The sequence below is a fragment of the Phragmites australis genome, chromosome 2 (assembly GCF_958298935.1).
Source record: "Phragmites australis chromosome 2, lpPhrAust1.1, whole genome shotgun sequence".
Taxonomy (NCBI): Eukaryota; Viridiplantae; Streptophyta; class Magnoliopsida; order Poales; family Poaceae; genus Phragmites; species Phragmites australis.
Genome location: NC_084922.1, coordinates 46360085 through 46384745, shown reverse-complemented (window position 1 = coordinate 46384745; position 24661 = coordinate 46360085). Strand labels below are relative to the sequence as shown.

General features: G+C 43.9%; 1 long non-coding RNA gene and 1 pseudogene across 1 annotated transcript; one reads left to right on the top strand and one right to left on the bottom strand.

The window, feature by feature from the left end:
* Positions 1–612: 612 nt before the first annotated feature.
* On the bottom strand, positions 613–18041 carry LOC133909278 (1-phosphatidylinositol-3-phosphate 5-kinase FAB1B-like; annotated as a pseudogene).
* A 2005-nt stretch (positions 18042–20046) lies between these two features.
* On the top strand, positions 20047–21301 carry LOC133910183 (uncharacterized). Its single transcript, XR_009908491.1, has 3 exons — positions 20047–20328; positions 20444–20540; positions 20691–21301. It is a non-coding gene; the product is annotated as an uncharacterized LOC133910183 (long non-coding RNA).
* Positions 21302–24661: the final 3360 nt, after the last annotated feature.

The following is a 24661-nucleotide window of genomic DNA, read 5'->3' as shown; positions in this document are numbered from 1 at the left end:
GAATGCACGTTGAGTGCTTTTGGGTTCTGAATTGGGAGGAAAATCTTGAGGGAAATTTGAGTTCGAAGGCTTGTCTTTTGATCTGGACTGTCGCATGTAACCAGATTCAGTGTGTAGTTCACTGAATCTCATCCCAATTCGCGCACTTTTAATATCGTCAAACAAATTGTAAACGGGCTACTTTTCATGTGCTGGAATCGTGCTTGTTTGTATCCCCTTGCTGTCAACTCCTGTTTTCAGCGCAAAGCTAGCGTACCACCTCCAGCATCCATCGGTTCATGGAATGGAACTATGGGAGTGGGCACACGGTATTCGAGTTATTTAATTTATTTTCCCCAGAACGTTTCCAGCACAGGCTCCCCAGAACGTTCCAAAATAAAATGATTTGTTTTTCTTGAACTGTAAAAATGATTTGTTTACAGGTGTTAGTATTAGTATAGTAGTACCAATGCACTCCTTGCACAGCCCAACAAACCGGGAAAGAGACTTGCTGGTAAAGCATTACTATTTACTAGTATTTTTACTTAGTACTTACATAGAAACCTAATCAAACAAGCTGCTGAGAAGTTAGCTTTTAAAAGGTTAAAAAACTGATTTTTGAAGAAATAAACTAAAAACTGAGAAACTGATTAAAATATGCTTTTCTGACTTTTGACATGCTAAGAAACTAAAAATCTATTACAAAAGCCAAAAGCAAAAATCCATAACCAAAAGCTAAAAACTAATTTTCAGCCAAAAATAAAAAACCTCAGCCCAACTAAATAGTCTAAACAAAACCGCACCACATACGTCGTAAAGATACGTTGAACCCTCCCTTCCCCAGGCCGCACAAACTAGGCCGGGCCAGATTCAATGAATCTATGACACAGAACCGCGGATATTTCAAAGTTCAGGCCACGGCATGATGCTTCATTTCACGCAGGCACCAGAAAAATGAGAACGTTCTTTTTCTAGACTTTTGCTGTAAATACCTTGCTGCCTGGGTCCTGCATAGTCATAACAGTAGATTATCCCGGTGCCAAAACGATAACTCAGTACAGCGCATAAAGCGCTGGTTCAGAATTGAGTAGAAGATGGCGAAATAGCGATCCACAAGTGAACAGCGGACAGCCCAAACCACGAATCCATTTTCCATAGGACAGAATTGGCAAGCGCCGCGCACCGTAGGCATAACTTCCTCTCTCGAATATTTGTGGCGCCTGTTAGCTGCTGATTCCAGGAACCTGAGGTGGTTGTGTCCACTGTCCACAGAAGCTAAAGCAAGCAAAGGTGAGGCGCCTGATGGATATACCTTTTGATGCTATCTTGAGAGGACATGTGAAGAGTGTTCCCATCAGAAGTGATCTTCTATATGCCTATGGCAGCCTTGCAGATACACAAACAGTGCACTGCAGCAACTATAAACTCAATGATCAATAGCCAGTTACACCATGAGCTCGCTCAGGAGGCCTGCATTCAAAACAAGTTGAATTAAGGCCTGAAGCTATTTCAGGAAATGCAAAATAAACCAGTGGCGTGTCCACCAGCTCTCTTACTGATGAAACACCTAAATTGTGAGGAAATGTGAGAAAGAAACACTATCACTTTTCTTTTTTTAATCTTATTTAGGCGAGATCTATGCATATTGCATTATGTAAACCTGGTCCACTGTCTAGAAAACAATCACCAATATTGAGCAGAGGACCAGCTAGAATCTCTTGTTTCAAATTATTACTTTACATTATCTAGTTTGAAAGGATCATAATTAGTAGCAGAGGGAACATAAGAAATGCTATACGGTCTTTCCTTCTTTTACATCACAGTATCAATCACAGTGGAATTCATTCTTGGAAGTGGAATTCATTCTTGGAAGTGGAATTGCAAAAGTACAGTGGTAAATGAATATGAATAGCAAGATAAATAAATAAAAATGGTAAATGAATATGACCAAATAATGTGAGATAACAGAAGCATAGACAAAATAGAAATGATTGAGCACGTCGGTGCAACACGCCAAAAAGAATATTTCAGGTCTTCAGGATGCTTGGAAGCTCTCTGTACTTTTGTAGCTGTAGAACAAGAGAGTACATAAGAAATTGTCAGTAAACATTGAGTGAAAAGATTGCATTATATGCTTGTACACATATATTATTAGAAATAATGAAAAACCTGTATGTTAATGAAGGACTTCCACTAAGAAACTTGATGGCTTGAAAATCTGCCATATATGCCAACTGGTTCATATGGCAGATCCAGAAAAACATGTGACCAAATTTGGCTCTTCAATAGTCGCTGAAGAGAAGGCATGTCCAATCTAACGTAATCTCATTGTACAACTGGACAGAGCAGAACTGAAAAACTGAACCATAGAGTGGCAAATCTCAAATATCTTAATTTCAACTAAATTAACGAAGTATCATTGTCAGACTACATGCAATCAATCGGTAATCACCATTAATTTCCTAAAAATTAATAAACTTGGTTTTTCAGGACAGATCACCTTGTAAGAGACATTTCTTGACTGAATGAGGTTCCATTAGGACAATGATAATGTCTGTCATGCCACCATAAATGCTCAATCAACAAATGATATTCTTTGACACATATTACCACTCATTTGCTTATGGAACTCAAAGCTGAAGCTTGAACGTTGAGAGTATGGCTTTTACTTCAGCAATATATTCCTTAAAGCACAAACAAGAGTACACTAAATGCTCCTCTACCCTCACAAACCTCTATCTCCACCCTAATACTCATCAATAAAGGACACTAGTTTGGTTATGTGTGTGTCAATCACCATTGATATGCTTAAAATTTGCACTTCCCTGGTGCCCTAAAATGCTACTATGTACAACAGCTGAGAAGCAAAATGGACAAGGATAGACACACACAAACCACAAAAAAGAACTAAAGAACGAAATGATACATAATGATTAACACATAAGATGATATGCTGCACATTAAATAGGGATTCAAACATTCTGAGATGAACATGGAACCTCAACCGAATGATCCGTACTAAAGATAACTTCAGCCACCAATACCAGGACATGATCAGGATTCAGGCCTCAAGACTCAAACATCTGGAACTGATAGGAAATACTGAGACATGAATGCCCTGAATCGTATTTTGTACTCCCTAGGTGAAATCACAGTTGGAGATAGATTCTTAGGAACAACAAGAGATGTCTTCACCCAAGACTCCAGTTGTTTGTCCCAGGTATATCGTCTCAAATAGTCTATAATTCCAAAAACAAGCTCCTTCTTCTGTTTGTCCACTCCAACAAACAAGGAGTAATCCATGACAGTCATGCGCTGCAAGCATAAGATATACAAAAAATTATAGGCCGGTAGAAAAATCGGCATGTACTCATATAAAAAGAAAAGAGCACATATATTGTGGAAAACGATTTGCTGGCGAAAGGCACACATACACTTAGAAAAGATGTGTCATTCCAAATAGCACGTTCCATGAGGTTTTTGGCTTTCCCTTCAATGTAGATTGGCATGGTACGCATATCTTCAATAAAATTTTGACCCAAAAGCACCTTTTCTGGATATTTTGAATCAGGAACGTATCGTGAGAAAAGAGCACCCTTTAGATCATACCTACGTATTATATTATGTCCAAACAAAAGATTTTCCATAACCATGAAATTAGCCCTTGTCTCCTTGCCGTTCCTGATTTCCTTAACCTAATTTTGTTGTCACAAATAATCAGATCATTAGATGCTAGAAACAGTTCACACTACAGAGCTTTCAGGAAGATTCATTACATACCTGATATATTCCCAGAATTTTCGCAAGGCATGTAGGGTTACTTGAGACCTGAGATACACCAAAATGCTTAAAGTACTGAAGACCAAACTTTAAGAATGAGTCAAACTCCGTCTTCTTGATTTGTTTTATGATAAATCTGTCATCCATTGATTTCGCAAAGAAAACCTTGCTCTTTCCACCTTGTGCATTCCATCTTTTACAACGGCTGATGGATGAAATATATGCAAGTTCTGATGGGCAACATATCTTCCGAAGATCACGGAATTGCTTTGCATATATAGCAACAACTGTGTATTTGCTCTTCAAAGCTATCTTTTCATTATTAACACAAATTTCAGGATGCATATCTTTTAGGGCTGACAGAAATGAATCATAAAATCCAGACATTGATTCATAAGATGATAAGGTTGATGCATTTCTTGATAAGTTATTATTCCTTTCTAAAGAGTCATTTGGAGACATAATGGATGACAGAAGAGAAGCATCTCTTTCCAAGTTGCTAGATGCCAATTTATTTACGAGTTCATCCTTCACAAATGTAGCTCCAGAGTAAAACCCTTGTTGTTCAGATATAGTTAGTGCATAAGCAATAATACTGGATATCTCTTCCTCGGAGATTGATAATATATTACCGCCGGGACCAACTATAAAATGCCCCGGGCCCATTTCATGTTTAGGGTGTGTCAATGATGAAGAAAACGAGGTGTATGAGATGATGAGATGAAACTTATCCACTGAACCACCTTGAACTTCTTTCTTGTATTCCATTTCCAAGTGGCAAAACCTATTCCAGACTCATTTTCTGGTGTCATCACTAGGGATCACAACATGACACATTTCCTTTACTCTGAATGGTGTAGGTTGTTCATCATTGGTAAATGGTACAGAAACTTCACCTGGAGAAGCAAGAGACAACCTTACATCAAGATCTGGGTAAACAGGAGATTCAGGCTCTTTGATTATTGATTTATCAGTCAACGGAGCCTTATCCGAATTTACACCGCCACATGAGCCACATGAATTATCAAAGTTGTTAGAAGAATTTATAGTTGCTTCCTCTCTTTCCACTCCAAGTTCATTCACTGATGGTGTGTCCCGGACAGCAATACTTTCGGAATTCTTCAGCTCATTCTCTACTGTGCTTTGGTGGACAGAATTCTCTGAAGATGCAGCATTGACTTTACTGTACCGAAGAATATGATGCAACCGGACATCCCAGATAAAGAAACCAAGAAGAAGTTGCTGGTACAGCCAGTTCAAACCAAGGATCTCATGTGCACAACTCTCAGGTTTTACAATTTGGCCAGACTCCTTCAGAGAAACCTTGTATATGCAGGATATGTTAAGCAATAAGTTTTAAATCCTTTTGCGTAAGAAATTCAGGAAAAGTAGATGGGATAAAAGAATATAAGCATGAGGCTTACCTCAACTTCATTTTTTTCTTGTGTAAGCATCCGAGTCACCTCCAAAAGTAATCCTTCGTGTACTGAAATGTTGGTTTTTCCCCCTGTGTTTTGACTAGAGTATCTTGATTTCAAGTCTTGTATTGCATTTTTTATTTCAGAGAAGAGTAGCTTCCATTTAAGGAGGACCTTCAAGAATACAACTATGTTAACAAGCACGTATGTAATTAGCTAAAGGAAAATGTGCAACAGCAACAGAAAATTGTAGAAGCATACACTCTTCACTTCAACATCAAGCCAATCCTTTCTGTTTTGGTTATTGAACTCCAAAGTCAACGGAGGCTTACAAGCAGAATATATTTCAACAGACGAGTATCTGAACATAGCAACTTTGGATCCAAATCTGCAAGTCATAAAATGCGGAAGAGTTTTAGTGAAATCATGTTGAAAACGAACTTCCTTTTTTTATGTAGGAGTCTTGCAGATATTTACCCAAAGAAACGTAGGCAGTCTCTATGCAGCAAATGCCCGCATGTCGATAGCTTCTTAGCAGCAGAATGTGTTGAGAAACTGAGTTCCAAGAACTTCCCAAACGATAGATTACGTGCAGATGAAGATATTACAACCCTCTGGGTGGGCTTCACATTGCATCTCAAGCATCTGGTCCACATCCAAATTCTTCCTTGAACCCCACAAGAAAGTGTTGACTCCAAGGGAAGTTTTTCACAAGAACGGTGAGAGTACCATTATGGTGGGTGTAAGAGTACATGTGAGCTTCTGGAGGCTCACCACATGATAAGCAGTTGTGTTTCTGCAAACAGTGTATTTATTATTGGTACAACAACAACAACAACAAAGCCTTTCAGTCCCAAACAAGTTGAGGTAGGCTAGAGATGAAACCCATAAGATCTTGAAAGTCTAGTCATGGCTCTGGCATGTGGATAACTAACTTCCACGCACCCCTGTCCATGGCTAGTTATTTGGTGATATTCCAGTCTTTCAGATCCCTCTTTACAGACTCCTCCCATGTCAAGTTTGGTCTACTTCGACCTCTCTTGACATTATCCGCACGCTTTATTCTTCCGCTATGTACAGGCACTTCTGAGGGCCTGCGTTGTATATGCCCAAACCATCTCAAACGATGTTGGACAAGCTTCTCTTCAATTGGTGCTACACCAACTCTATCACGTATGTCATCATTCCGAACCCGATCCTTTCTTGTGTGGCCACACATCCATCTCAGCATGCGCATCTCCGCTATACTCAACCGTTGGACATGTCGCCTTTTAGTTGGCCAACATTCTGCGCCATACAACATCGCAGGTCTAATTGCCGTCATATAAAACCTGTCTTTTAGCTTCTGTGGTACTCTCTTGTCGCAGAGGACGTCGGAAGCTTGGCGCCACTTCATCCATCCGGCTTTGATTCGATGGCTCACATCTTCATCGATTTCACCATCCTTCTGCAGCATCGACCCTAAATATCGAAAGGTATCCTTCTAAGGTATCACCTGCCCGTCAAGGCAAACCTCATCCTCCTCGTGCCTAGTAGTACTAAAATCGCACCTCATGTACTCAGTTTTAGTTCTACTAAGCCTAAAACCCTTCGACTCCAAGGTCTGTCTCCACAGCTCCAACTTTCCATTTACCCCCGTCCGACTATTGTCGACTAGCACCACATCATCTGCAAAGAGCATACACCATGGGATATCACCTTGTATATCCCTTGTGACCTCATCCATCACTAAAGCAAAAAAATAAGGGCTCAAAGCTGATCCTTGGTGCAGTCCTATTCTAATTGAAAAATCATTGGTGTCACCATCGCTTGTCCGAACACTTGTCACAACATTATCGTACATATCCTTGATAAGGGTAATATACTTTGTTGGGACTTTGTGCTTCTCCAAGGCCCACCACATAACATTCCGCGGTATCTTATCGTAGGCCTTCTCTAAGTCAATGAACACCATATGCAAGTCCTTCTTTTGCTCCCTGTATCTCTCCATAAGTTGTCGTACCAAGAAGATAGCTTCCATGGTCGACCTCCCAGGTATGAAACCAAACTGATTTTTGGTCACGCTTGTCATTCTTCGTAAGCGGTGTTCAATGACTCTCTCCCATAGCTTCATCGTATGGCTCATCAGCTTAATCCCACGGTAATTAGTACAACTTTGAATATCCCCCTTATTCTTGAAGATTAGTACTAATATACTCCGCCTCCATTCTTCAGGCATCTTGTTTGCCCAAAAAATGAGGTTGAAAAGCTTAGTTAGACATACAATTGCTATGTCTCCAAGGCATCTCCACACCTCAATAGGGATACCATCACGGCCCATTGCCTTACCTCCTTTCATCCTTTTTAAAGCCTCCTTAACCTCAAACTCCTGAATCCTTCGTACAAAACGCCTGTTGGCATCATCAAAGGAGTCGTCCAGCTCAATGGAAGAGCTTTCACCTCCTCCATTGAACAGCTGGTCGAAGTACTCTCGCCATCTATTCTTAATCTCATCTTCCTTCACCAGAAGTCGATCTGTCCCATCCTTGATGCATTTGACTTGGTTGACATCCCTCGTCTTCCTCTCACGGATCTTGACCATCTTATAGATGTCCCTTTCCCCTTCCTTCGTGTTTAACCGCTGGTAGAGGTCCTCATACGCCCGACCTCTTGCTTCACTCACTGCTCAATTTGCGGTCTTCTTCGCCACATTGTACTTCTCTACGTTGTCAACACTCCTGTCCAAGTGTAGGCGTTTGAAACATTCTTTCTTCTCCTTGATAGCCTTCTGGACATCCTCGTTCCACCACCAGGTATTTTTCGCTTTGCTTCTACTTCCCTTCGTCACCCCAAACTCCTCGGAAGCCACCTTCTGAATGCAAGTCGCCATCTTTATCCACATATTGTTTGCATCACCTCCTTCCTCCCAAGAGCCCTCCTTAATTACCCTCTCCTTGAAAGCTTGAGCCGCTTCCCCCCTGAGCTTCCACCACTTCGTTCTAGCGACTTTAGCGCGCTTATCCTGCTGGACACGTATCCGGAAGCGGAAGTCAGCCACCAAAAGCTTATGTTGAGGAACAACACTCTCTCCAGATATCACCTTACAATCTAGGCAAGCACGCCTTTCTTCTCTTCTCGAGAGGACGAAATCGATCTGGCTAGAGTGTTGGCCACTACTAAAGGTCACTAGATGGGATTCCCTCTTTTTAAAGAGGGTGTTAGCTACGATCATGTCGTAGGCTAGAGCAAAGCTTAAGACATCCTCTCCTTCTTGATTCCTGCTTCCATAACCAAAGCCCCCATGCACCCCCTCGAAACCTGTGTTAGATGTACCCACGTGGCCATTGAGGTCTCCTCCTATGAAGAGCTTCTCGCCAATAGGTACACTCCTAACCATGTCCTCCAGGCCTTCCCAGAACTCCCTCTTGGTGCTCTCATTGTGGCCTACTTGAGGGGCATACGTGCTGATAACATTGAGAACTAAGTCCCCAACGACCAGCTTGACCAGGATAATCCGGTCCCCTTGCCTCTTGACGTCTACCACTCCATACTTGAGGCTCTTGTCGATCAAGATGCCTACTCCATTTTTATTTGTAGTTGTCCCCGTGTACCACAGCTTGAAGCCGGTATCCTCCACCTCCTTCGCCTTCTGTCCTTTCCATTTGGTTTCTTGGACGCATAGGATATTAACCCGTCTCATCACCGCTGTATCAACTAACTCTCGTAGCTTACCCGTCAGGGACCCTACGTTCCAGCTACCTAAGCGGATCCTACTTGGCTCGGCTAGCTTCCTTACCCTTCGCACTCGTCGAGTCAAATGCGAAGACCCTTGCTCATTTTTCACTACACCCGGGCGCCGATGTAGCGTGCCACTAAGGATGCGACGACCCGATCCTTGCCCACTTATCACCGTATCCAGATCAAGATACGACGCGCCACCAAGGGGGTGACGGTCCGGCCCTTGCTCATTTAACACCACATCCGGGTTCCAATGTGGCGCATCGCTAAGAGGGTTACGCCCCAACGATTTTCTTTCGGGTTTCATCTCCATAAGAGTGGCTGAGTTTTGTGTTGACTCGCCAAGCCTATCACAACCCTCCTCCTTTACCCGGGCTTGGGACCGGCTATGTCGAGACAACATAGGCGGAGTTGTATTTATTATTGGTAACATAAGAAAAATGAAGGATCTACTAAATTAACGAATAATTAAGATGTATGACCTCATTAAGTAAAGTATCTTGCAAATATCGGCCAAGAGATGTATCAAAATAGCCATAGTAAGTTATCCGGGAAAGATGGCTCTGTTCACAAACTGCTTGATTCCTGATATGTTGGCTAGACATCGAAATTAAGATGTTCTGAGTATTTAAAGCTGGCCCGGTCTCTGTACACATTCCATCATCAACAGTTTCTTGACAATTTTCACCACACTCTTCTTTCCTCTGCATAGTTACCTTATTGGAGGTAGAAGCGAATGTTGAGCCATCAAACCTCATTGGATATTTCGAAGGCCTTCGACTCTGTTTCTTGGTCCTTTCTTTTGGAGGTTCTTCGCAGCTTGGGTTTTGGTCGCCGGTGGTGTAATATATTGTGCTGTCTTCTTTCTACTGCTACCACCCAAGTGCTCTTGAATGGGGAGCCGAGTGAGGTTATTCATCATCAAAGAGGTCTCCGTCAGGGGGATCCTCTCTCCCCCATGCTCTTTATCATGGTTATGGATATGTTGAATTCTTTAATTGGTCTTGCTAGTCAGGAGGGTCTTCTTCAGTCGCTCCCTGTCAGAGGGTTGCAACACCGGGTTTCTATCTACGCGGACGATGTGATTTTGTTCATTCGGCCTTCTGCATTAGAGCTGGATTTGATTAAACACCTGCTGGATTTTTTCGGCCATGTCTCGGGACTCAGAACTAACATGCTAAAATGCTCAGCCATCCCAATCCAATGTCAAGAGGAGGAATTAGCCGTTATTACAGACCAGCTGCCTTGTGAGCTCAAAAATTTTCCTTGTCCTTACCTAGGACTTCCTCTGTCAGTAAGGAAACTTTCCAAGGCTGATCTACAGCCTTTGGTTGATAAAGTGGCGAATCTGCTTCCGGGATGGAAAGCTTCCCTCATGAACCGAGCAGGTAGACTCATCATGGTCCGTGTGGTCATCACCTCGACCCCCATCTATCAAATGATCGCCTTGGATATTCCGAAATGGGTTATCAAAGCTATCGACAAGAGAAGGCGATGATTCCTATGGAAAGGTCAAGAAAAGGCTCATGGAGGCAATTGCCTAGTTTCTTGGGAAAGGGTATGCAGGCCCATTCAATTCGGTGGGCTCGGCATACATGATCTGAATACACAAGGCTGGGCTCTCCGTATTCGTTGGCTATGGCTTCAAAAGACTGATCCTACCCGCCCTTGGGTAGGGCTACAGGTGAAGGTTCAGCCAAATGCGAAGGCCATGTTTGATATGGCAGTTGTTTCGGTGGTCGGCAATGGCACAAATACTATGTTCTGGACTGACCGGTGGCTGCAGGGAAGATCGATTGCCGAAGTGGCTCCTAATCTCATCCTACGCGTCCCTCGTCGCGCCCTCAACAAAAGAACAGTGTGCCAAGCTCTTGGAAATAGGCGGTGGATGAGGGATATCAATGGTGCTCTCTCTGTTAGCGTCCTTGATGAGTTCTTTCAGCTATGGGTCCTTTTGGCAAACATCTCTCTGGATCCTGGGGTTCAGGATCAGCACCTATGGAAGCTCTCAAAATCTGGTTCCTACTCTAGCAAATCGGCTTACAATGCTTTCTTTGTTGGCTCCACCAGATTTGCACCATGGAAGCGCATTTGGAAGTCTTGGGCGCCTTTGAGATGCAAGATCTTTATTTGGCTTGCAGTCCTTAACCGTTGTTGGACGGGAGATCGGCTGGCAAGAAGAGGATTACCTCACCCAAGTGCCTGCCTTCTTTATGATCAAGCTGAAGAAACCATACAGCACCTCTTAACTTCATGTGTGTTCGCTCGGTAGGTGTGGTTCACAGTTTTCCAAAAGATTGGACTGCATTCTCTAGCACCCCAACCGGATACTTCTTCCTTGTCTGGATGGTGGTATAAGGCGATCAAAGGGGTCGATATTCAGTACAGAAAAGGCCTAAATACCTTCATAATCCTTATCATATGGGAACTGTGGAAGCATCGTATTGATTGCGTCTTCAACAAGGTCTCACCTTCCTTGACTCTGGTGGTCAGAGCGGTGGCAGATGAAGGGTCTATTTGGTGTGCTGCCGGGGCCAAGGACCTCTTACCTTTGGTCATGGGACTTTAGGGTCGTGTCTAGGTCTCCCCCCCCCCCCTGTTGTGGCGCGGCTATTTTGATCTAGTTCATGCTGTGTGTGTTGTGGGTGCGTTTTCGTTGAGGTGTCTTATTTTGTATCCGTTTTCTCCTTCTTTAATGAAATGACACGCAGTTCTCCTGCGCGTTCGAGAAAAAAAAACCCATCACATATGGTTGACTGGGCACAATCTGATGATGATATGCCCCAAACAGGATATGTTGAGAGATCTGAAACAGGCAGTGATGAATATGACAGAATGGCTTTGCTGTCAACGAGTTCTCCATTGGCAGGATCTCTAGAAGTCTTGTTTGTGGAATCATGGAGATGCAGTGACATAATTTTTTCAGCGTGAACACACTCTTCCCGATTAGCATACTGCCCATCACAAGTAGAAATGCTATGTCTCATGGTGTCACTGGTTTTTAAACTATCAAAACAGGAAAGAGGAAGCTGTCCATCAGTTTCAAAACGGTTCTCTTTCCCTGTGGTAATTCTGTCTGTCGTAAATAATTTTTGATCAGCAAAGAATGAAGTTTCAAGGATCAAATGATAAGCTGCAAAGACAGTGAAATGAAGGACACGCTTAATCTTCTTCAGTTCTTCACTTGTTGCTCCTTTCAGCAGTATCTACAAAACAGTCTCAAACCAATCAGAATTAGCAGGAAAAATAGGGAGGCACACTAACAGAGGATACATCATGAGCAAAATGAAAATCTTTGGCACATCCAATGTGCGGCAATGATATGCTGTGCAGTAGTTCTACATATAAAGTTCCCAAAAGCAGTTAAGACATGTATGGAGTAAAACCCACCCTCATTAATGCAGCTCAATTCAATAATAATGTAAGGAAAGGGTAGCTTAATGGTGTTTGACTTGACCGCATGAATAAATGCAAGGTAAGAATCTGATTCTGAAATATTTGAAGCGATCATGATGAGGAACCGCAAAACACAGTACTCAATCTCATTAGCTCCAATAAACCTCTCAATTACCGCCAAATGTGCGGAATGTAGTGTACAAGTAACTTGTCAAAAAGAATTCAAGATAACCTCCCTTTAGAAAAAAAAAAAAAAAGGAAGTCTTGGCTATAACCAAGGGTATCTTGCATTGCTTTGGAGTGGTGTCGGGCCTGTGCACCAATATGCTTAAAAGCTCGGTCATTCCTATTCGGTGTCCGACGGCCAGTCTGGATCTTGTCCACTCCGAGATGTCGTGCTTGATCTCCAACTTCCTTTGCAAATACCTGGGCATTCCTTTGTCAATCCGGAGACTCTCCAAGGCAGAGCTTCAAATGATGGTGAATAAGATTGGTGATTTATTGCTCGGATGGAAGGCGGGCTTGTTGCATACCGCAAGAAGAGCCGTCCTGGTTAGCGTCGTGCTCACGGCTGTCCCGATCCACACTCTCATGACGTTGGATGTGCCCAAATGGCTGATTGAAGCCATCAACAAGTGTCTGCGGGCTTTCCTTTGGAATGGGCGCCGCAATGTGCAAGGGGGCCATTGTGCTGTAGCTTGGCAACGGGTTTGTCATCCGCGGGAGCTAGGTGGATTAGGCATCTATAATCTTGAGGCGCTCGGTTGGTCGCTTCGTATAAGGTGGCTCTGGTTGCAAAAAACGTAGCCCGATCGGCCTTGGGCGGCGCTTGGTCTCTCGGTGCATGCCAACGCTCGTGCACTCTTCGCGGTGTCCGTGACTACCATGGTGGGCGACGGAAAGTCCACCCTGTTCTGGTCGGATCGTTGTCTCCATGGTCGTTCCTTGTTGGAGATGGCGCCACACTTAGGGCTGTTTGTGGCGAAGCGGGCCATCGTCAGACGCACTGTCTTCGAGGCTCTTCAGGACAGGACTTGGGTTCGGGACATCCGTGGCGGCCTTGCCATCCCAGCGTTGGCTGACTATCTGCAGGGTTTGGGATGCTCTGGAGGGGATAGTCTTGTTGGATGATCGCCCAAACAAGCATGTGTGGTTTCCCTCGGCTTCTAGCAAGTTCTCGAGTCGCTCGGTCTATGGCCGCTTCTTCACTGGGGCCATTGTTTTCGAGCCGTTGAGGAGGATCTGGAAGACTTGGGCGCCATCGCGTGCCAAGTTCTTTTTATGGTTGGCCACGCTAAATAGGTGTTGGACGGCGGACCGTCTTACGCGTCGCGGGCTGCAACACTCCCTTCGCTGTCCTCTTTGCGATCAGGCAGAGGAAACGATCCAACACCTGCTCACAGACTGTGTGTTCGCCAGAGAAGTCTGGTTCAAGGCACTCCAGCATGTGGGCCTGCAGACTTTGGCGCCGGATGGGCACGAGACTGTCTTCCAGGATTGATTGCGGCTTGCACAGACCGGAGTTCCCAAGGGAGTTCATAAGAGTCTTAATTCTTTAGTGATCCTTGTAGCCTGGCTAATTTGGAAGCACCGCAACCGGTGCGTCTTGGATGTCATTCGGCCAGGGGTAGCGATGCTACTACAGGAGATCTATGAGGAGCTAGTCGCTGGGGAGCGGCCGGCGCAAAGGGGTTGCGCTCATTGTTAGCTTGAGTGTTTTGTCGGAGTCGCTTACTTTACATTGTTTGTGGCGCGTGTGTAACAAAATACTAACCCGACCGTTGCTACGGCAACGTAACCAGATGTTTTTTTCTACCTTCATATAATGACTCGCGGCTCTCCTGCGAGTTCGAGAAAAAAAAAAGGAAGTCTAGCCCATGCAAATGTGGCAAAATTCAACAGCCTAGGGATCAGCGAAAATATGTCTAACCATGGAAGCCTGCAAGTAAAAATTCAAGGCACTACAGAAAGAGAAAAGAAGAGGCATAAAGAAGAAAGAGAAAACATACTGTGCATCCCAGAGGTTTTGGAAAACCCTCTAAAAATAAAAATGTTTTGGATGTCCTCCTTCCATCTTCTCCAGTTATAGTATGCTCTTCAACAAACTTTTCAAAGTGGAGAGACTCGCACTGCTTAATAAGGTTGGGTTTCATAAGAACATCCTGCAACAATATTATTGGAGAGCCAGTGCAATGAGCAATTCTTTCCAGTCGATGGATATTCATGTCACTAACTACTGTAACTCCTTGTTTCTAAATATACTCATTTACGTTGCGGGAAACGGCTTTCTCCACCAATACAACATCAGGCTGGCATTTGACTATCACTTCACTGAGAGTTTTCTCCAGTTGTTCGTTTTCCTGATCAATGGTGATGAATAGGAAATTTGTAAAGTCCCCTATTATCTGGTATTTTAGCTATGCGATGTAAATATAAAATATGCTTTGACTGAGGGCAAGCATGCAAACCTGTTTCGTAGAATTTATTGATGATAGCCCTGTGGAAGTGTGGCCAAGGGAACCCTGAAGAAGTAACAATTTTGGATGCTTTATGTTGACACGCATCTGCTTATGTGCAGCACTCTTCTTAAAAACAAGACCCTTGATCACTTCACTATCAAAGAAACAAATATAGGAGCCTAGTTGAGATACAGTAAGGCTAAGGAAAGAGCAGTACTAGGAGAAATATCAGTCTGTTACCTCTGCTGGTAAGATCCTGAAGCTATTCGTTTCACCTTTAAATACAGACCAGGATCCATTGCATTTCCTGAATTGGCATCAGGCTTGACAAGTAGTGCAGCATCCCATGATAATGAAGCAACAATATCAAGCCAGCTCTTATCAGTACCTCCATCAGATAAAGGGAAACCTTCTGAAGCCAAAAAACGGCTTACAAGGATCTTGAATTGCCCGTTCATAACTTCTGACATTACTTTCTGCAATTGGTTTTCACAGCTCTCCTTGCTTCTCTCTGCAAAGCTGACATTGAAACTTGGCCTACCCCACCCAGTGTTGTTGTTGTCACTCTCTTCGTCGTTATTAGAAACAATATCAATATCATCTTCCTTATTTGCTGGTTCTGGTGGCAACCAAATGAGCGGGTTTGCATCAAAACTGGGGAATACTAGTGGGTACAAACATTCATTTCCATTATCAAAGTCAGCACCTGGTTTCATGTCAGGCTCAGTATTCAATATATTGTTGTAAACTATTGTATTTTCCTTGGTACTGTCAAGTTGATCTGTAACTTGTTCATTCAATGGAATTATTTCACCACCTGGCGTAGGAAGGCTAGTGACCTCTTCAACATGTAGCGCATCAGATTGTTCAAGATCAATATCTTCCACTGATACACCATATTTCGTTTCCGTCAATTGATCATTGCATAGGATATCTTGATGAGGCTCAGAAGATGCAGTTGAATCCAAAATAATATTAGTGGCATAAAAAATTTCCTTGGAGGAGTCTTCATGTGTCTCCAACTGCTTTTGACCAGATGAAATATTTTGGTCTGTCGCAATAGGAAAACTAGCATCGTCATCAACAGCAACATCGCTACAACAGCAACATCGCTGAGAAGACATTCTTCAACTTGTACTAAACTTTCTTTCCTTTTCTCCATAAACTCATCACCGAAAAGGGTATCAGGATAAAGTTGACCGGCATCTTGGAGCTCAATTTCCTCTTCAGTCTCAGAGTCCATTAGGGAGTCACCTGGGAAAATAAAAGCCATAAAAATTATGTTCTGTTAGCAAATAATGGTAAATGACGGAACATATAAGAGAACAGTGCTCCAACACTTACCAAGGCTTGAAAAGCAACTAGCAAAGCTAGAGAAAGAACTTTCTCGGCTGAAAATAGGGGTTCGATAAGGTGTGCTGCAAGGGCTTGCGTCCATGGTTCACCACTCAATCGCACCATTAATAACTGATGATTTCTCACCATGGTCACACAGCTTGCAGCAAGAAACACTGCAGGTTAGGCCTATGTTGACCTCGTCCGTGGTTGTTTCTTCCGATACACATGCATGGCACATTTTACTCATGATACAGTTTTGCTGCATTATTATGCTAACATATGGCCACCTGCACATAAAAATAACACTGGGATCATCTACTCAGCTTAAACTCAAACTTGAGATACTACTCACTAAGTATCAAATATTCATCATGACTCTGCAAGAATTTACAAAGGTCCAGCACAGGGGAACAAGAACCATTCGTTATATTCTTGCGCATGGCTGTTAAGTCTGAACTTATCGATAAACTACCATAGTAAGTTTAAATATGAACCCAGGAACTTGAGCTAACTCACAAAAACTTGCGTACATTCTAATAAATTTCTGAAACTGCATGCTAAAAGTATTCAATAAATGCATATTAAAAAAGAGAGCGTGCAATGTGCATGAATAACAAATATAGCAGAAGACCGAATCCTCGTCTAGGAAGGCTTTTGATTTTAGCCAGACTACACCCAATGATTTGGAGACATAATATCAATATTTAGCAAGTTGCACTGGCCTGTAACACCAAAGTTGATCAATCCGAAAGCTGTAATGATTGCATGTAACTGTTAAATCATAATGAATTAGGGACTGCAATCGCATGCTCTCTGAGAAACATCAGAATTACGGAGACAACACGAGGTGGAAACAACAAAATATTCATTAAACAACATATACTATGCAACTAACACCAAATGCCTTTCACTCTCACTTTATACAGAAGCGGACAATAATTCCATTTGCATTTCTCCTATCAAAATATCGCTGAGCAACCATATTATTCTCGGATATAGATTATACCAATCCATTCGACCAGATTACATTAAACGACTCGTTTTCCAAACTAAAGTTGCATGTAAACTACATTGCAAACAATGCAACCATGAGCTCCAGGAGACACAATCAAACAACATGTAACCGCAGTGTGATGCCTCACCGTGAGGACAGCACCATGCCCCAGAGTTACCACGGCAAATCACACCCCCCCCCCCCCTAACTACATGGGACGAGAGCGGGCGTCGTGCTGCGGCGGGGCAGAGCAGGAAGCAGCGCCTAACGACTGCAAGGCTGCGGTGGCAGCAGGCAACGCGAAGGAGGCGGCAACGGTGGCGCCGAGACGGCGGCGGAGAAGGGAGCGACACGCGGAAGGACGACGGAGGCTACGGCGGCAGCGTGGCGCCGCGGCGCCGGAGCAGGCAGCGGCGCGCGAGAATGGCAGAGACTGTGGCAGCAGCACCCAAGGATGGCGGACGACGCCGCGGCGGAGCAGGCAGCTACGGCGGCGGCGGTGGCCAAACTGGGTCGAAAAAACACACATACAAACGCCTCGCGATCGCCGACGCGGCTTCTCGAGAATTCGACAGGCGCCCCCGATTGCTTTTGCATCGTTGATCGTCAAATAGGAAGCCGGAAAACCAAGCGATTTGGGGGGAGGGCAAAGCATCAAAACTTACGTGCGTACGCCGAGAAGGCAAGATTCCAAATCCACCGGGCGAATCCGCCAGCCAAAAACCTCGAACCACGCGCGCGGTTGCTCCCGATTCCTCAAATGGCGGAGAGCAAGGCCGAGGACGGAAGGGACGAATCCGGGAGCCGCGAAATCCGAACTTCCGAAGGTTTGATTTGGGTTAGTTGGAGACGATTTTGAAACGCAGAGGAAGAAAAGAGAAATGGTGGAGATTTTTTTTTAACAATGAAATGGGGGGAGCAAACAGAACTAATGCTGGCCTGACATGGCAGGCGCGGGGCAATGACTGTCGCGCGTGTCAGCGTGGGGGTCGCGAAACGGTTTACCTGGGAAAGCGGGGCACCGGCGCACCGCACCGATGTGAACGCGGCTGCATACTTGAATTTCACGTGACTAAGCGCGGAAATTTGTCGCTAATGGTCGGTTTAGGCATAAGGTGTCTAACATAACTACTACTCATAACTAGAACGAAAAAAGATATATAAAACAAGTATTATAAGTAAGTGAGATTAAGAATTAACAACATATATATTTAAAATAAAAAACATATTTAAAAAATTAAGATCAGAATGTTCAATAACACTTGCCTCTTTCAATTTGCTGCTAAGACCCTTTAAATATTTGGTTCTAGATATTCTCGAGCTGCTTCTAATTTACTCTCAATACATACCAAAAAAATATAACAAAGCTATCTAACAACAGTATATCAAATAATAGCTAACATCTATAAAAAGGTACTAAAAGATAGTACACGCTGCTATGAACGCTAGAGCACCAAAATCATTTAAATCAGAGCTAGAACGGGACAATTACGCTAAAAACAAGTTTAAAGTTAAATTTGAAAAAGAAAATGATCTAATTTTGAATAAAACAGAAAGTACAGGTTTTTTAAAAAAATAGGTGGACCTTTTTATGAATACAAGAAAATTTAGAGACTAAACTGTAAAAAGATAGGGCCTTTTGGTATTTAGGGGTTAATTTGCAAAAATGGCAATTTTCCTGATTAAATTAAATAGAAGATGACTGGTTAAATGGGCTGCTAACATGGCTTGACACTTCGGCAAAAAGGCTGAGGTGACAATGATGTGATGATTGGCGTAGCGGACAAAGTGGTAAGGTTGACTGGGATTACACATGACACGTGGCGGCTTTGGATTGGTTGGTGAAAGGGTATCTCCCAGATCTAGTCTCGATCGCTTGATTCGAATCGAGGTTGAGAAGGTTTGGGGGCGCTAGCAATGATGTTATCGGCGGAGCCGAAGTCTGGCATGATGGTGGACTCACCAGTGCACGAGCAAAGCTCATCGCCGAGCGCGGAGAGCGACGACGAGTGGCGGAAAATAGAGCGGGGCGAAAGGCGAACTCGTTTAAGATGGATCTGGACGATGGGGAGACTCATCGAGGCATGGCGACGACAGGCGGATACAGAAAACTCGATGAGTGGCGAAGGAGATCTTCCGATGGTCGATGGGCGACAAGGAGGGGTCAGCGGACTTGCCCTCGAGCTTGCGAAGTCGAAGGACCGATCGGTGCGGGCATGGAAGCTCCGGAGCGACGGCGACATGAGCTCTGGCAAGGATGATAATGGCGGCAGCGGTGGTGTGGGTTAGATTGGATCGGTGGATTGGCTCGGGGAAACAGACAGGGGGCGCAGATTTATATATGGGAGCAAAACGTGTGGGAAGATTGAGTTTGTTGTGATTCCGTCTTGGAGAGGTGGCAGCAGTGTGACCGGCTCGAACTCGGCGCAAGGAAGGTGAAGGCGCGGCTCGCAAGCGCCAACAGCGGAGGAAAGCGGCTTCGACTGGGGCACCATCGAGCGAAGCGAGAGGAGCGAGGTAGCAAGCATGTGCGTGCATGAGAGCTGGACCTAGCCTTCGACTGGCCTAGGCGGGGAGGCAGGTTGAGAAGAGGAGGCTGGCCTGAGCTAGACCAAAGGATGAGAGATGGGCTATAGAGGAAAAAGGATAAACAAAAAAAGAAAAGGGATAGGTCCTAAAGAGAAATTTGATTTTTGTTTTTATGGAAACATTTTCAAAATTTAAACGGCGTGTCTTGAAATTTTCAAAAAATCATTCTTCACACAATAAAACTCTAATGCTTATTCTAGCATGGATGCAACATTAAAATAAATATAGCCTAAATTAATTATTTGATTTAGAAAATAAATTTCTACCAAGATTTTAAAACAAAGATTAACACTTAAACTAAAAAAGATAATATTTTATTACTATTTAAAAAATGGGAAAAATTAGAGTCTTACACGACTCCACCAACCACCGCCTCCTCTTCGCCTTCTACATCCACACCGGCCGTCTCCGGCACGCCGCCGTCTGCGAGGCATTCACGCAAGCACCTGGCGGGTAGTGACGGCGCCGCGGCAAAGCCCGCCAAGCCACGGGTGTTCTTCCTCGACGTCAACCCGATCTGCTTCCGCGGCTCCCAGCGCAGCCTCGGCGCCTTGGCGCGCTGGCTCGCGCTCTTCTTCGCGCACGTCAGCCTCCGCAACCCCGTTGTCGCTGTGAGGACACTATCCCAGACTCTCTGCTACGGAGGAGTCATCTTTAGGTGATCTCTGAAATTATCTCTCTGAAATTAAAGCACCTGGTTCCAGGTTTTGGTCGAAAGACTGCCGTGAAACTACTGAAAAAGCATGGTTCATTAGAAAACTTGCTTAATACAGCTGCAGTTAGAACTGTCGGAAAGGATTATGCCCAGGACGCTCACATGAAGCATGCAGATTACTTGCGTAAAAACTACAAAGTTCTTAGCCTGAAGAGGTATGAATTTCTGGATAGTCAATTGTGCTACCGGGCCACAGAACTTACCTATATTTTGTCATCAATCAAGAGATTCTTTGGCTTTGTTGCTGCATTGAAAGCCTAAAATAAGTAAATAACATTTGAACTTATTCCTTTCTCCTGGAACAGGGATGTCAATGTTCAGATTGATGACCGATGGTTATCCACGAGGAATACATGCAATGACACCAATGTTCTATCTGACTTCATCATTAAATTTGATGGACGCAGGAGCTAAATAGGTGGTAGTATTGTACAAGCTGGGTTTCTACCTCACAGACTACGTATCAGAGACTTCCGCCGATGTTGTTGACTTGTTTAAATATAGCCGGTCCCAAGTCCGGGTAGAGGAGGATTATGATAGGCTTGGACGCTTTGTGAGACAATGTAAAATCCAGCCACTCTTTTCGAGACAAAACCCATTTTTCGAATTTGGGTTTCATTCTCAGAGACTACGTATCACTTAACAAGAAAATAGGGATGTACAACTGTTGAAGGAGACAGTTGCTGAAAACGGAGTAGTCTACCTAGGCTCAAGCTAGCAGCAATAGAAGCTTGGAAAGCTTAATAGAATGTCCAGGAACAAGCTGTAATAGTAGTACCTACCATGCTGTAAGATCCATCAAGTACCTTGCCAGGAGATTCCAGATAGAGGACTGCCTTCTGATAGCTGCTCGTTGATGTACATCGTTAAATACAGACAGTTTGCTGTAAGTTTGTACTAACACATATTTGTAATCTCAAGCTGCCAACTGTTACTGTCGGCATCCGACGTCATTCGTTCCATGAGAACCGCAAATGTACGCCCCTGCTCGGTTTGGTTTATTGCGACGGTACTTAATTTGTGCCAATTCTTTCTCTAGGATCAGAACTGGAGCGAAGCGCAGTATTATCTCACGATCCCACGCTTTTATGTCTGGTTGAGCAAGCAGCCGTTCCTCACAGGATGCAGGAGGCCTGGACCACGAGTATATGCAGCTACAGTGTACCTGAAGCTGACAGGATGCATCGTAAACGTAAATCATTCCAGGCCAGATGATGATGACAGTATGATGTATCCCGGATGGTTTTACTGCTTGTACTTACTCGCTGCAAAACAGATGTAACCTTTAAACTGTCGGTCAGATCGATTTCTTTGTTCTTCTTCTGTTAGTTCAGTTTAGATACTGAAAAAATTAGCGACGGCGATCACCGGAGCCTCGTATGCTAAAACATGCCGTGCCCGCATCAGTTTTGACTTGAAAATGAACCCATTTATCTTTCATAGTAGGTTGAAGTGGATACTGCCTGTCACTTGAAATAAGGTTGTTTCTTTTAGAATTCAGCACTTTTTTTTTTTCATTGTTGCTAAACAGGTTGACGTTAGACTGGGAATGGAATAACAAAGTCTTTTGGCAGTTTGTGGATCTAGGTGTGATTCCGCAAATAAATAAACAGTTATCGCCAAACATTTCTTTGAATGAAAGATAAAGCAAAAAAGAAACACACACCAGTACTGACTGCTACATATCAGTGCCTTTTTCAAATACATAATTGACGACTGTATTATTTATAGCACTACTCAATCTAATTCATCACATGAGATAATTTATATGGTAATTAGGCGCTGAAGTTTGAGCAACCGAGGAAAGGGACTGCTTAATAAAAGGAGAAAGGGCAGCGTGTTGCCTCGAGTCGAGACACAGGTTCTGAATATTGGAGCCTTGGTCGCGTGTACTCATGCCGTCATGCGAGGCTCCAGGAAGAAGTACCTGCAAACAGTGGGCGTCGGTTTTGCGACCGTTGCCGTGGAAATGGAATCCAAGGTCCGACCTTTTTTGGGGGTCGCCTGGAATCGGGTGACTGTTTCACAAATCACATCCTCTGTGATTCTCTGAAGTGAGTATGCGTGCTAGCGAGAGTACTTCTTGGGTGGTAAACAAATAACAAACGTCTTACAAACTATGTTCAGGCAGGGGGGCATTTGTTTCATAACGTTGTGCAGGCCATGTTGAAACCTGAAAGTTGAGCCCACGCACCCAAGCTCGGACCTGGTTCCTCGGATTTCACCCCAGTGAAGTCAGAGAGTAACAGTATTTTATGAGAGGATGAATAGTGTTTTTGACGTTGAACACTGTAGCAACAGAAATATAGCAAATATGTGAGTGTTTTACTATTTATAACACTGTACCATCAAATTTAATCTATTCATCTCAAATCAACGGTTCACAGCTCGAAGTCAGACGATCTCATTCCTCAAGCTCATCAAGTTTTGTCTGAAAGTTGAGCTGCAGCGTTTGTACAGGCCATGTAATTTATGATATAGAGTTTAGGCAAACGAGACTGCAATCTGGACCTGCAGAACTTTTCTGGTTCCCCAAAACATCTCGCTTTGGGTTCCCTCCTTTCTTTCTTCACCAGCTGGAACCTTTTTTTTTCAGGCTAGCAGGAGTATTATTGTACTCCATTGCTATTATTTTAGTATATTGGAGATATAAAATTGTTCCTCTTTTATATCCGTTGCAGATATGACAGCTGAAATGTAATACTTGATCTACACATAATGGAGAAAAAAGGTCAGGCAAAGGCAAAATAAAGGACCAATAACTCAGCCATCTCCCTTGCGTTTACTTTTTGCCGGTTGCTGTTTCGTTGTAGAGTTTTTAAATTTTGACCTTTTTTAAAAATATATATTACTTTGGACTTTAAAGATAGTATGTTTTTTTTTCTCGAACCGGCAGGAGAGCTGCCCGTCATTATATTAAGAAGGAACAAAACAAATAGCCTAAAAACAAACAACACAACACAAAAAGGAGAGAAAGAAAGGAAAACACACCCAACACAAACAACAAGAAGCTAAGGAAGGCACCAGGCCAGGAAGCAGGAAGAGTACAGCACAACCACCAGACTTCCACCCATAAGACCCGGAGGGCGAACTGCACCTCCGAAAGGGACAAGCAGCCCTCCCAGGGACTTGGAATCCACCAGGAGCTCAGAACTACCAGAAGACATAGCTGCCCATCTCCACCATGCTGAAAAACTCTTCACCTGGATGCAGGGAGCAAAATGAAAATACAGGCTGTCTAACTATAAAATGCAGTTCCCTCCTTTTAGTTCTGAGGTCTGACTGGTCACCAAACTCATTATCCAATTCAGTTTTTCAACACTCTGTTAACTGTGGTCTGTTCTGTTAATGATTGGTCCATGCAAGCCCCACGCGTGCATGCAAAATTGCAAAGCCAGTCTGTGGCCAAAGATGCAATAGATGCCGAAGGTTAGTACGTCTGTTTCTCTGTTAAGCTCACCTGCCCGTCCAGGCATGCTTGCAAGGTTTGCACCAGTTGTAGTAGGTGAGAAATGCTGATGTCTCTAGGACCATTCACCCCCTTTTCGTTTGCTACATAGCTAACCGAAAAGGAAACCCTGTAAGGTAACACTTCAAATGCAGGGAGCAAAAGACCTGTAGGCCGACTTTGCTTCAAGTCTGGAACCACACCTCAAGCCAACAATGCAGACAAATTTCTCGCACCAGCCATGACCCAAAGCACTACCTCATCCCAAACTGCACGTACCAGCCGATTCCCATCCGGCCTGCGACCATCAAACACGCACTCATTTCTATGTTTCCATAAACACCAAGCACAGAGGATGATCAAAGAGTTCAGCCCTTGACGACGGTCATTTGGAGCTTGAGATGTCGCTGTACCCCACCAGTTGCTGAAGCAAATGCCATCCGGTTGGGGGGTGAGCTGCTGAAAATTAATCTTGGCTAAGACTTGGAACCAAACATGACGGGAGAAAACACAGGAAATGAGCAGGTGCTGAATTGTCTCTTCTTCCTGATCACAAAAAGGGCATCGAGCTGGATGAGGTAGACCCCTACGAGCAAGACGGTCAGCAGTCCAGCATCTGTTCATGATGGCTAACCATAAGAAAAATTTGCACCGCAGAGGTGCCCAAGATTTCCACAACCGCTTCCATGGCTCAAATATTATACTCCCTTGGAAGAACATCATATATGCAGATTTCGACGAGTACTGACCAGAGGCCGAGTGGATCCAAGAATGCACATCCTGCAATCCATCTTGCAGCTCTACCCCATCCAACAAATCCCAAACATG